The sequence below is a fragment of the Gymnodraco acuticeps genome, unplaced genomic scaffold (assembly GCF_902827175.1).
Source record: "Gymnodraco acuticeps unplaced genomic scaffold, fGymAcu1.1, whole genome shotgun sequence".
NCBI lineage: Eukaryota > Metazoa > Chordata > Actinopteri > Perciformes > Bathydraconidae > Gymnodraco > Gymnodraco acuticeps.
Genome location: NW_022990905.1, coordinates 419087 through 430136, shown reverse-complemented (window position 1 = coordinate 430136; position 11050 = coordinate 419087). Strand labels below are relative to the sequence as shown.

The 11050-nt window shown below is 40.5% G+C and overlaps 1 long non-coding RNA gene across 1 annotated transcript; it reads right to left on the bottom strand.

Moving 5' to 3' along the window:
* Window positions 1-398: 398 nt before the first annotated feature.
* LOC117557809 lies at window positions 399-9873 on the bottom strand. Its single transcript, XR_004570754.1, has 3 exons — window positions 9798-9873; window positions 3113-3195; window positions 399-794 (listed from the first exon to the last, which is right to left on the bottom strand). It is a non-coding gene; the product is annotated as an uncharacterized LOC117557809 (long non-coding RNA).
* Window positions 9874-11050: the final 1177 nt, after the last annotated feature.

Below are 11050 nucleotides of genomic sequence, written 5' to 3'. Positions count from 1 at the left end.
ATATTAACTGGTGTGTTAATATTTGTTCAATTCTTCTGCAAAGCAAAAAAGTAACCGGCAAGCGCCCGTCGACCGAATGTTAGCTTGGGTTCAGTCTGTGGCTCGTTAAGCTAGCCCGGCTACTGATATTCGAGATGTGCTCTGAAGCGAGAAGAGGTGTTTGAATGACGCTGCGTCGTAGCGCAAGCTACTTAAAGGGTGGGTGGATTCCCTGACGTAGACGTCAAGATCACCAGCCAATCAGGATTGGCGTAATGAGATTGATGCTTCTGTTTGCATACGCGTTGAGGCGCATCCCATAGTGAGACATCGAACGGAGTGTTATGAATGAGAACTACCCCAGTTCCTAAACTGTAATGGAAGCGCAGCATTAAAGTGAGCCGGGCCTAATAAGGCCTAACCAAACCGAGCGAGGCCGAGCAAGGCCGAGCAAGGCCGAGCGAGGCCTGCAGTGGAAACGCGCCATGCTTAATTAACAACACAAGAATTCAAACAAAAAAAGTAATACAAAATCACACTATTGAATCTGACTTAATTAGAGATTCTCCTGAAAATGTATCATAAAGGAGTCCAACTTGTCTTTGTGCTTCTGTTTCATATTACTCAAGGAGGTCAAGGCTCGTTCCTCAAATCACAGGAGGCCATTCACAGCCCTTCATTCTGCTCATGTCCTGCAGAGGATAACAGCAATACTTCGGTTAAGGCAAAGTTCCTGTTTTCATCATCATTTCACGATGTCTGAAACCTATCTTCAGGTTGGAGAATATCTCAGGATCGGATTGTAAGGACAGGGTCTGTAAAAAAGTGACAAAACACATCAATGTGTTTTTATTCAGGCATCTCCAGGAACAACAGTTACTTTTCAAACTTATTGTGCATTCCATTACTCAAACTATTATAGTAATTAGTATGCCTGAAACAAATCTAGCATGTGTTCCAAAAGTTCCAAGATGTCCTAATATGTACCCACAATCCTTTGTGCAGGGGTTATATGATCAAAAGGGTACATTTTATGAAAAAGTCATAGGTAACCATTGTAACATACTGCATGCAACAGTACATACTAAAAACTATAAATAAAATGTATGCGATTTGGAACGCAGAAATCGTATCTTTTTGAAAGAGTTGTAAAATGTAAGGAGCTCTTGCATATATACACAAGTTGGAATTTCTGCACTACATTGAATAAGATGCAAAAAGGCCAACACTGTCTAAATGATACTCTTTTATACTTTAAATCTAAAGTTGGGACCTGAAATAGAGAGAAGTGTCTCCAATAGTGACCATGTTGATATCTGTAAGCTAAATAGAGAGAGTATGGCGGACACAAATATATCTGCTGCAGCTTTTTAAACACTTCTAGAGGGAAATTAAATGGTCACTTTAGATAGGCAGGTCAGTCAGCAAAAAATAAATCTCCATGTGTCTTATGAGCAGCAATTTAGTTTACATCCATAAGATTGGCTTTGTAGAGCTTATTTTGAGTGTTGTCTGCAGGGAAACTTTAACTACAGCATTCTATAAAACAAATACAATTTATTATTTTACATTTTAAAAAGTGGAAAAGCCAGTTGAGGTCAGGATTATTACAGTGTGGGTCCATGTTCCACTTTTCAACTCTAAGTAACAGCTTCCTCCCAGTGTTTCATTCAAATGCAATTACATACGTAATATTTTCAGCAGGCCCACTTTTAAGTCCATGACCTGAAACAAACGGAGGAAGTGAATCTTAATCCAAAAAGTAACATCAGTTTTGCATTTGGTTGCGTGCAAAGAGTGTCTCCATTTAGGCTTGTTATGTAAGGGTAGGCTGTAATCTGTTATATAATGTAACGGAGTAAGTGAAATGGGCTGCGCCTACATTTGGTAGCTTGCAAGATTTGTTTATCCTCTAACAGAATTGTTTGTGCTCTTTAACATTTGTAATATACATTAAGTTAAAATAAAAACATTTCTTACATACTGTTAAATTAACCCTTAAATTCTGGATTTACATCAGATATAATGGTGAGATATAAATATCACAATGGTCATGCTTTTAAATAAAGGCAAAATATGCGTAATTTTTTATAAAGAAAATACTGCCTCAGATCTGTTTTAGATATGCGTCAGAAATATATGAATTCCTAAAAAATCTGCAGCTGTCTATGAAACGACTAAATGATATATTAAAAAATCTTAGCCTACAGCTCACCGGGACATTCGTACTTGTGGTACTAATATCCAGGACACACACTATACTTCAATATACTATACAAAATATATATAGAAATTTTTATTGATTGGGATAAACCCCTTGAGATGCACCATCTCGTTTTCAAGGGGGTCCCGACAATAGCAACAACTTACAGACATACATAAACAAAAAAACAAAATGCAAAACATGACACACAAGACAAACCACATACAGTCTGTTAAGTAAAATTCAAGCAATGCATACAATCATTACAATTTGAGACAGTCGAGCAAATCAGTTTCATCAATATCAGTTTCATTAATAACAAGTGCAGACCAGTTGAAAGTGAGATGATAATGCATGTTTAAACATACCCAATGATGCAAAAGATCTAATAGCAGCTGGTAAAGTATTCCAGTCTATTGGGGCTTTGAACATGAACGCTCTACTGCCAATCAATTTTTTTGCAGAGGGGACAGAGAAATAAATCTGAACAGAATGTCTAACTTGATGATTTGGTGAGTAGGGTACAAAATACTGCTTTAAATAAGGGGGATAGTTAAGATACATGCATTTAAATATCAGCTGAAGCCAATGCGTGGCCCAAAATGGCACACTGACACACTGCACATGCCATACATATCACACCTAGAGGACAGGAAACGCAGAACATGTCATTTATTATTGACAGATAAGTGCCTTTGCACCTCTGGCCATACTGATGTTTATTTCAAATAAACACAAACTGAATGCTGCTGCACTTCCTGTGTACCAGAGGCTGTTTGCTGGGAAACATTGTGTGTATTCGTTTAACTGATTTAACTCCAGTATCTAGATGAAAGTAATGGCTACTTGAGGGGACATATTTATTGTAATTAACCTCTAGGTCTATAAAATGTCAGAATAATGATAAATAGATAATTCAAAGCTCATTACCTTCTCAATCCCAGGTTAAGTCGTCAGATTGCTTCAGCTGTCGGTCAAAAACCGTCAAACCCCAGAATTCAAAACTGCTTTTCCTAAGATAAGAAAAAAAAGACGTATTTAATCAATTTTAAAACATTTCGTCAATTAGTTTTGCTCATTTATTAAAGCCTACTTAGACTATAACAAATATTTTCTAATTTAAAATGATTTTCTTTCAATAAGTGTGATTCAGAGGGACCATTGAATGAGCATACCACATTTTACATTTAAAAAACTGCCAGTCAAACAGGGATTTCTTTTCAATATGAAAAGTTATATTAAAGGAGTTTGTAGCTCTATTGGAAGTTTATTGGATTTTGTCCTGGGATCTTTTTTAATTTTTTTGTAGAAAATGTGACACTAATATACAGGGCCGTCCCTTATACAGGAAGATCACGCAGACTGCGTGGGGCCTCACCTCGCGGAGGGAGCCTCATCTTGTGGAGGGAGCCTCATCTTGTGGAGGGAGCCTCATCTTGTGGAGGGGGCCTCATCTTGTGGAGGGGGCCTCACCTCGTGGAGGGAGCCTCATCTTGTGGAGGGGGCCTCATCTTGTGGAGGGAGCCTCATCTTGTGGAGGGAGCCTCATCTTGTGGAGGGGGCCTCACCTCGTGGAGGGAGCCTCACCTCGTGGAGGGAGCCTCATCTTGTGGAGGGAGCCTCACCTCGTGGAGGGAGCCTCATCTCGTGGAGGGAGCCTCATCTCGTGGAGGGAGCCTCATCTTGTGGAAGGAGCCTCATCTTGTGGAGGGGGCCTCACCTCGTGGAGGGAGCCTCATCTTGTGGAGGGGGCCTCATCTTGTGGAGGGAGCCTCATCTTGTGGAGGGGGCCTCATCTTGTGGAGGGGGCCTCACCTCGTGGAGGGAGCCTCACCTCGTGGAGGGAGCCTCACCTCGTGGAGGGAGCCTCATCTTGTGGAGGGGGCCTCACCTCGTGGAGGGAGCCTCACCTCGTGGAGGGAGCCTCATCTTGTGGAGGGAGCCTCACCTCGTGGAGGGAGCCTCACCTCGTGGAGGGAGCCTCAACTGAGCCGCAAATGCGTCGACGCTCGGGAAACAGAGGGCCTCATCATCTAACTTTGCGTGGGGCCTTAAGTTGGCCAGGGACGGCCCTGCTAATATATTTTGGCGCTTTCTTTATTTTTTTGTCAATATCACAAATCATACATGAAAGTTAATTACAATTTTATATTTGGAAGGAAATTAACAATCTGTGCATTTTAGGAAGACTGCGGTTTATTATTTTAGAAATGTTATTAATTTCTTTAATTCTTTATTTATTTATTCCTCATTGTAAACACACACACCAGATAATCCAGTGTGGTGTGTGGAGGGAATCGGATAAAACGGGACAGTCTCATTATCTAAACTCAAAGCAAAACTATAGAGTTTCTATACACTATAAAAATGTTGTTCCAATTGTATTTCCTTAACTTTAAAGAGCTTGTATTAATTTTCAACTATTCAGCTGTAGGATACTAAACACCAGCTTTTTTTAATGAGCAGTATTAAAGTGGAATCTGTCTGTAACACCACAAGCTGTTAATCAGCACTAGCAGTTAGCCGTTAGCTTTTCAACCTTTAGTTACATATTGTAATATATGAATAAATAATTTGTTGTTATTTCGGTAAACAAATAAGAAACCCCGCATGAAGGTGTTCAACAAAAGGGACGCGTTTGTCTTTAGTAAGTTTGTAAAAAAAAACAAGATGAAGTAAGTTTAAAAAACCGAGGTTTAATTTTGTGGATTATACAAGAGAAAAAGAGAAGTGGTGAGAGAGTTTGCTCTTCATCATCAAGAGAAATTGTATCAAATAATTTTGCATTAACACTTTCTATGACGCCTATGTGTATAATTATCTTTAAAACACTTATAATATGCTTAAAGCACAGTTTAATTATAAGCCCTAATGAAAAGCACTATAATGAAATAACAACGTAAGCTATCATTATTGCCACTTGACATCTGTTTGCAAGGACAATAGTGTGTAATTGTTCATATAGTTGCAGTACATTGTAATAATTTTAAAATGCATTATAGTAATATACTATATGTAGCACATTCATATACTGTACCATCATTTAACTAACAATGTTTATTATGCATTATAGAGGGGGGGCTTGCAAAATAAGTCAGCGAGTGAGCAGCAATTATGATTGAAAACTGTAATTAAGCATTATTTATTGTATAGTGTCTTATAATTACACAGTTCTTAAGGATTATTTAACATTATGTATGTTAAATGAATTACAGGTCGTCATAGAAAGCAGTGAGTGAGTCAGAGAGGAGTCATCTGATCAGACTGAATCTCATTCTGTCAGAAATGCTGTTTCTCTGCTGAGGATATTTTTGGCTCTCCACAGAGATGCACAGAGAAGAAGAGAGGAACAGAGTGACGGCTGTCAGAGGGGGAGAGAGAGAGGCTTTCAGAACTCCCCCCGGCAGGCAGTGTGTGAGATCTGGGGCCCCGTGGCCCTTTGGATGGCTCACATTGAATGGGTGCCCTGGCGAGGTGACCAGGCTCTTTGAGAGCAGGTTACGAGGGGAAGGGAATGCTTTTGCTCTGCGTTTGGCCCCTGACCCACTGTCCAACGTCTGCCTTGGCTGCTTTGAAACCCAACATATTTATTTGCGTCGCTCTGAAGAGAGAGGGTGGAGCGGCTGTCAGAATAAAGTCATCGTCCTGCTGACAGCTTCATCTGCCGTTGAAGACAGGCGCACAATGTCGCAGCGCCGGCCAGCTCGGGGCGAAGGACTGTCATCTGTGGACACGCTGGGAATCTCCCCTCCCTCCACTGTTCCCAAGCTCCCTGGATACGGCAGAATTATTTCCTTGGCCCTGTTCGAAATGTGTTTTATCTCAGTGTACAAGGATGTCGACAGGGTAACATGTGGGAACCTCCTTTGCTGGGATTCAGGGAGGCTTTTGTTGGTTTCATAATTAAGAAGGAGGGAAAACATCAAGCAGTAACGCATTCAAGGCATGCCTAGTAATACATTTTGTTTATTTAAGACAAATGTTTTGTCTATTGCTGATAAATCAATGTACGCTGGGTGATATTGAGAGATTTTTCTGAGGATTTGATACCAGTTAAAGCAAATCAATCTGTCACACAGGCCAAACAAAGTCTTGTCTTGACATGACATTTAAATTAGCTGGTTTATTAATCTTGGTTGGCTGCACAACGAGGAACACCAGCCAATAATTCACAAAAATATATATAAAAAAACACTTTAATATCAGCTTCAGTTGAAAATTTGCACTGCTTTTCTTAATGTGCATCTTTAATGATTTTCATTTTGGTGGCAAAATAAGAGGTTTCAATTGCCTTTAACCTGTTAAGCCCTGAGCCTGTTTTCCAGCTCTCAGGCTTGAAAATGACATTCCCAGAACAAATGACCATAACTTCACTTCTAAAAGGGGTAAATTAATAATATTTGTTCTCAAAGCAATGATAAACATGTGAGTTGGATGTAGAAGAGTCAGAATCAATATAGATTTTTTTCATTTGAAAGTTAATTCAGATTGAACATAGTAATTTAAAAAAAAAAAAAAAATTCCGACTGTCCGTCCAAAAAAAACCCATTACTTAGTGAAAACCACCCTTGAATGATGGGATAGTAAACAAAGAGCTTTAGGAATCCAAACTATAACATATAATAAGTACCCTGTATCAAGATTGATGCAAAACTAGTGAAATTTGACCTTTATAGAGATTTAGCAAACAAAACCCACTTCTGGGGTCATTTGGGTGGATAGAGAGGCGAAGTCCCTCCTCTTCCGGTGGACCTCCATGGGACCTTATTTCGGAAAAATTATGTATTGAAGTCAATGGCGAGAGAAACGTTATCTTTCGATCCCATTTGAATTGTGCCACGAATTACACATATGATGTTTGTCAATTTAAAAGATAATTTTGCAAGTAAAAAAAAACTTTGAAGTAAGACTTTTTTTGTGTGAAACCGCTCAATGAACTACATCTCTGGTCTCGCACAACAACACACGTCACCAAGATGGCCGTCACTACTGTCTTGCCAAAAAAGGGATTGACTACCCTCACTATCACCACAATGAAACACGTCCAGAAGAATGTCATGCAAAGCTGCCTGCCTGCCTTCGATTCTCCCTGAACTGCCTGATCTTTTTAATGTAATTTGTGCAGATAGCATGAAGTAATAAAAGATCGCCGATGCTAATGTAGCGTTAGCATGTCTCCCTTGGGGGCATCCGGGCTTAAAGGTGTAGCCTATTATAGAATGATCACACCGGTGTGACAGTACTCTTCAAAGGGTTCACGAAATATGACTACTACTATACTGTTTAACACTTTGGTTAACTTAATGTTACTTCATGTTAAGGCTAATAAAAATGACAAGGCTAAGCCGGCTGTAATGCTAACTAACATGCTAGCTACTAGCTAGGTAGCTAACTTGATCCAGCCAGCCACACCTGGTCCTTTCATCAGACGGGAAGCGAAAGAACGAGTAAGACCCATTGCTGGTATGATTACATCCTGGTACAAAGCACACAGGCATATTGTTGAAGTTATCTTAGCTATCTCTTATATTTAGTGGAGGAAAACAATTATGACATCACTTACGCGACTCTGGGATTTGTAGTCTTTCTAGTTGCGTATTTTTCATAGTCTTATATTTCAACAGTTTTACGACAAACTCTGACTTTTTTGACATGGAAATAATTTTTTAAGATTGACAAACATCATAATATGTGTAATTCATTGCATAATTCAAACGGGATCGAAAGATACGTTTTCTCTCCCCATTGACTTCAATACATAATTTTTCCGAAATAAGGTCCCATGAGGCGGAAGTAGAAGGGTCCGGGACTTCGCCTCTCTATTTGACCTATCTCTGGCTGAGATTGACATCTCTTTTTAACCGTTAGAGCTAGAGGTGTAACGGTTCACAGAAGTCACGGTTCGGTTCATACCTCGGTTTGGGGGTCACGGTTCGGTACGGGTTCGGTACAACAGTAGTGCAAGTTTTGGTATGGAAATAAGGAACTCTAACATTTGGAATCATTAACTGTATTACACAGTTAAAAACAAACCACAAACAGTAACACACACACACACACTCAGATGGCCATATTATTTATATTGGCTGATATCAAACAAAAAGGTTAAATAAGCTGTACAACTAAAAATAATGTCTTGAACATATTAAAATAAATAATAAGAAAATAAAATCTGTATACCTTTAGGAGCAATGTCTAACATGTGTAATTAACTTGTGAGTGTGTGAGGCCATTATGCCTAAATAAAGGTACTCAAGCTTTACTCTATTTTCAAGTTGTTCTTCAAAAAGATGAGTTTGTCTACGTTGTCAGTAGTGAGGGCAGATCTGTTGGCGGTAACTATGTCACCTGCTGTCGAGAAAACCCTCTCGCTGGGGACTGAGACTGACTCGGATGTGATTGAGCATGTTTGACGTGTTACCACTAGCATACCGCACCGCTGTCGAACAACGCCGACACAGCGTCCTCGTCCGATCCACAACCCGCACCCCATCATTGTTGTAGTCGACAGGGAACCCGAAATGTTCCCACACAGCTGATTTAAAAGAAGCAGGTGGGTCTTCTAGCTGTGTGTTGTGTGAACTCGCCATAGCTAGGCTACTACATTTTCTTCTTCATATATTGTGTTCGTTTTGTTGTGTTTTGTTCTTGTTCTTCATTTGTTATTTACGGGCGGCTGGCTTTTAGGCGCAACACCGCCCCCCTGGATTATATATAGTGTAATACTACCCTGAGTGACAGACTTTTTTCCCACTCGTAAAAAAAGGCGTATTCGCCGTGTGACTGCATGTGCCGAACCGTGACGTCTGAATCGTGACGGTACGGGACGAATACGGATACCGTTACACCCCTAGTTAGAGCCAATGGAATCGAGGGGAGGTTCCACATACACACACACGTTACCAAATAAGGAGTGAGAGTGACGCGTAGCCAAAACAGGAAGCTTGTCATACACTCTGCAAGCTATCATTAGTAGCTAATATGAAAACTCTGTTTTTGACATAAAAATTGAATTATGGATTATCAAAAAAAAATCTAAGTGACACACACATTGGATTAACCTATGGATTAACCTTCAGCCGCGTTTTTCTCGTTTTAATGCCATTGAACACAACTTTTGATCAGAATAACAGCAAAAGGTGAGCATATCTCCGTGTTTTTCTACCTGAAGCTACGTTGTGTGTTGTCTGTATTTGCTTCCCCTGTCGTGAGTTTTGATCGCTCAGTGATGATACTTATATTTCTAGAATCTGTGAAATCTCAGCTTGCCAGCTATAAGATATACCGATAAGTATATCGATCGATTTATACCTAGAGTTCTGTGCTAAGTGCTTTAGCATTTTTTCGCTCAGGGCTCATTTAGACGCTTCTTGTGAGACTTGTGTTTTGTTTCGGTAAAAATGGTTCACATTATCAGTTAGCAGAGTTTCTTCCTGTTAAGGGAGTATGACACATTAATAGTTTATTAAATGTTAAGAAGCCCTGAGACACAGTTTCGTGAAAAAAGCCTGTAGACCCCGCTATGGGGCTTTTAAGTGTTAGTAATTAATGTCTCTGATATCAGAAATTACAGACTGGGATTTTTCTTAATCGACTGCATGGCATGAGGTATCACCTGACAGCAGAGCGACCTCCTCTACAGGTAATAGTCTGAGCGGTGCTGCGGGCAGGGCCGGTCCTTAGCATTGGCGTTATAGATGTTCGCCTAGGGCGCCAGATCTGGGGGGGCGCTGTGCTGGCAGCTCTGGGAGGGAAAAAAACATTTTTGACCGTTGGTGCTCATCTTAATTTTCGGCCTTGATGTAACAATATTCATAATTAAGTAAATGTAACACCCTTTTCACCCCAGTTACACTTTTCATTTTCCCTGTACGATGGGCACTGTAAGTGATGAAAGTGGGGGATGTTGGCTTATCAGGCGCCCGCAGCTCACAGCAAAAGTGCGAGTGAGCGTTGGAGGAGCGAGGGAGAAAGAGAGAGGGCGCACCGCCCGGTACCGGCGCTGTTGTTATTATAATCTGGTGCTAGCTGCTCTAACGAATATAAGAAGAAGATGTTTCTATAATAATGTGGAGGGAGAGTCCTGTCCAGTCAGACTGAGCAACACACTCTCACTCCCTAAGCGTCCAGGAGCGACGCTTGGTCAGGGTCCCGTGGCGTCCAGTTGTGACACGCCGAGACTCCTTCAGCTTCATAAATGGACGCAAAGAGCTTTCAACTGATTGCAATGTATTCCCATTGGTGGCGGTATTTGACGCTTAGGGTTAGGGTCTATATATAATACCTTAAAGCGGACAAAAGGCACAGGAGAGCCGGTATAATTCCAAGTGCGAAAACAAAATAAAAATTGGAATACGTTATTTTAGTGTCTTAAAAGTAGACTGAGGTATGAAGGGTCAACGTTACATCTTAGGATAATTTGTAGCCATGTTCTGTATACATACTAACATATAAGGGTATACTTAGTGTGGTTACTCCATGTTTACTAGCTATAACATTAACGTTACATCACTCTTTTTCACTTCTTACTCAGTCAGCCACAGTGCAGATATCACCATTAGATTCACAAACCTGAAACATCATCCATTTCTTCACTGCTGGTGATGACATTGTTGTCAGCTGCTGATACTGCTGCTGCTGCAGCTTGTGGCGCCTGCTTCGATGACAATAACTTTCTAATATCCATAACTGTATAGGCTATTAGCTTAAAACTTGTCAGGCACTAGAAAGTATCACTTCTTCTTCAGGGCAGGCTACGCAGTGTACGCAGTACGCAGGCTAATGTCCCGCAGCGGCTGCCTCTCTGGTGGACTCCGGTACTGCACATTACTCCCGAGACGTTTTCAAAATAAAAATAAAAAATAAAAA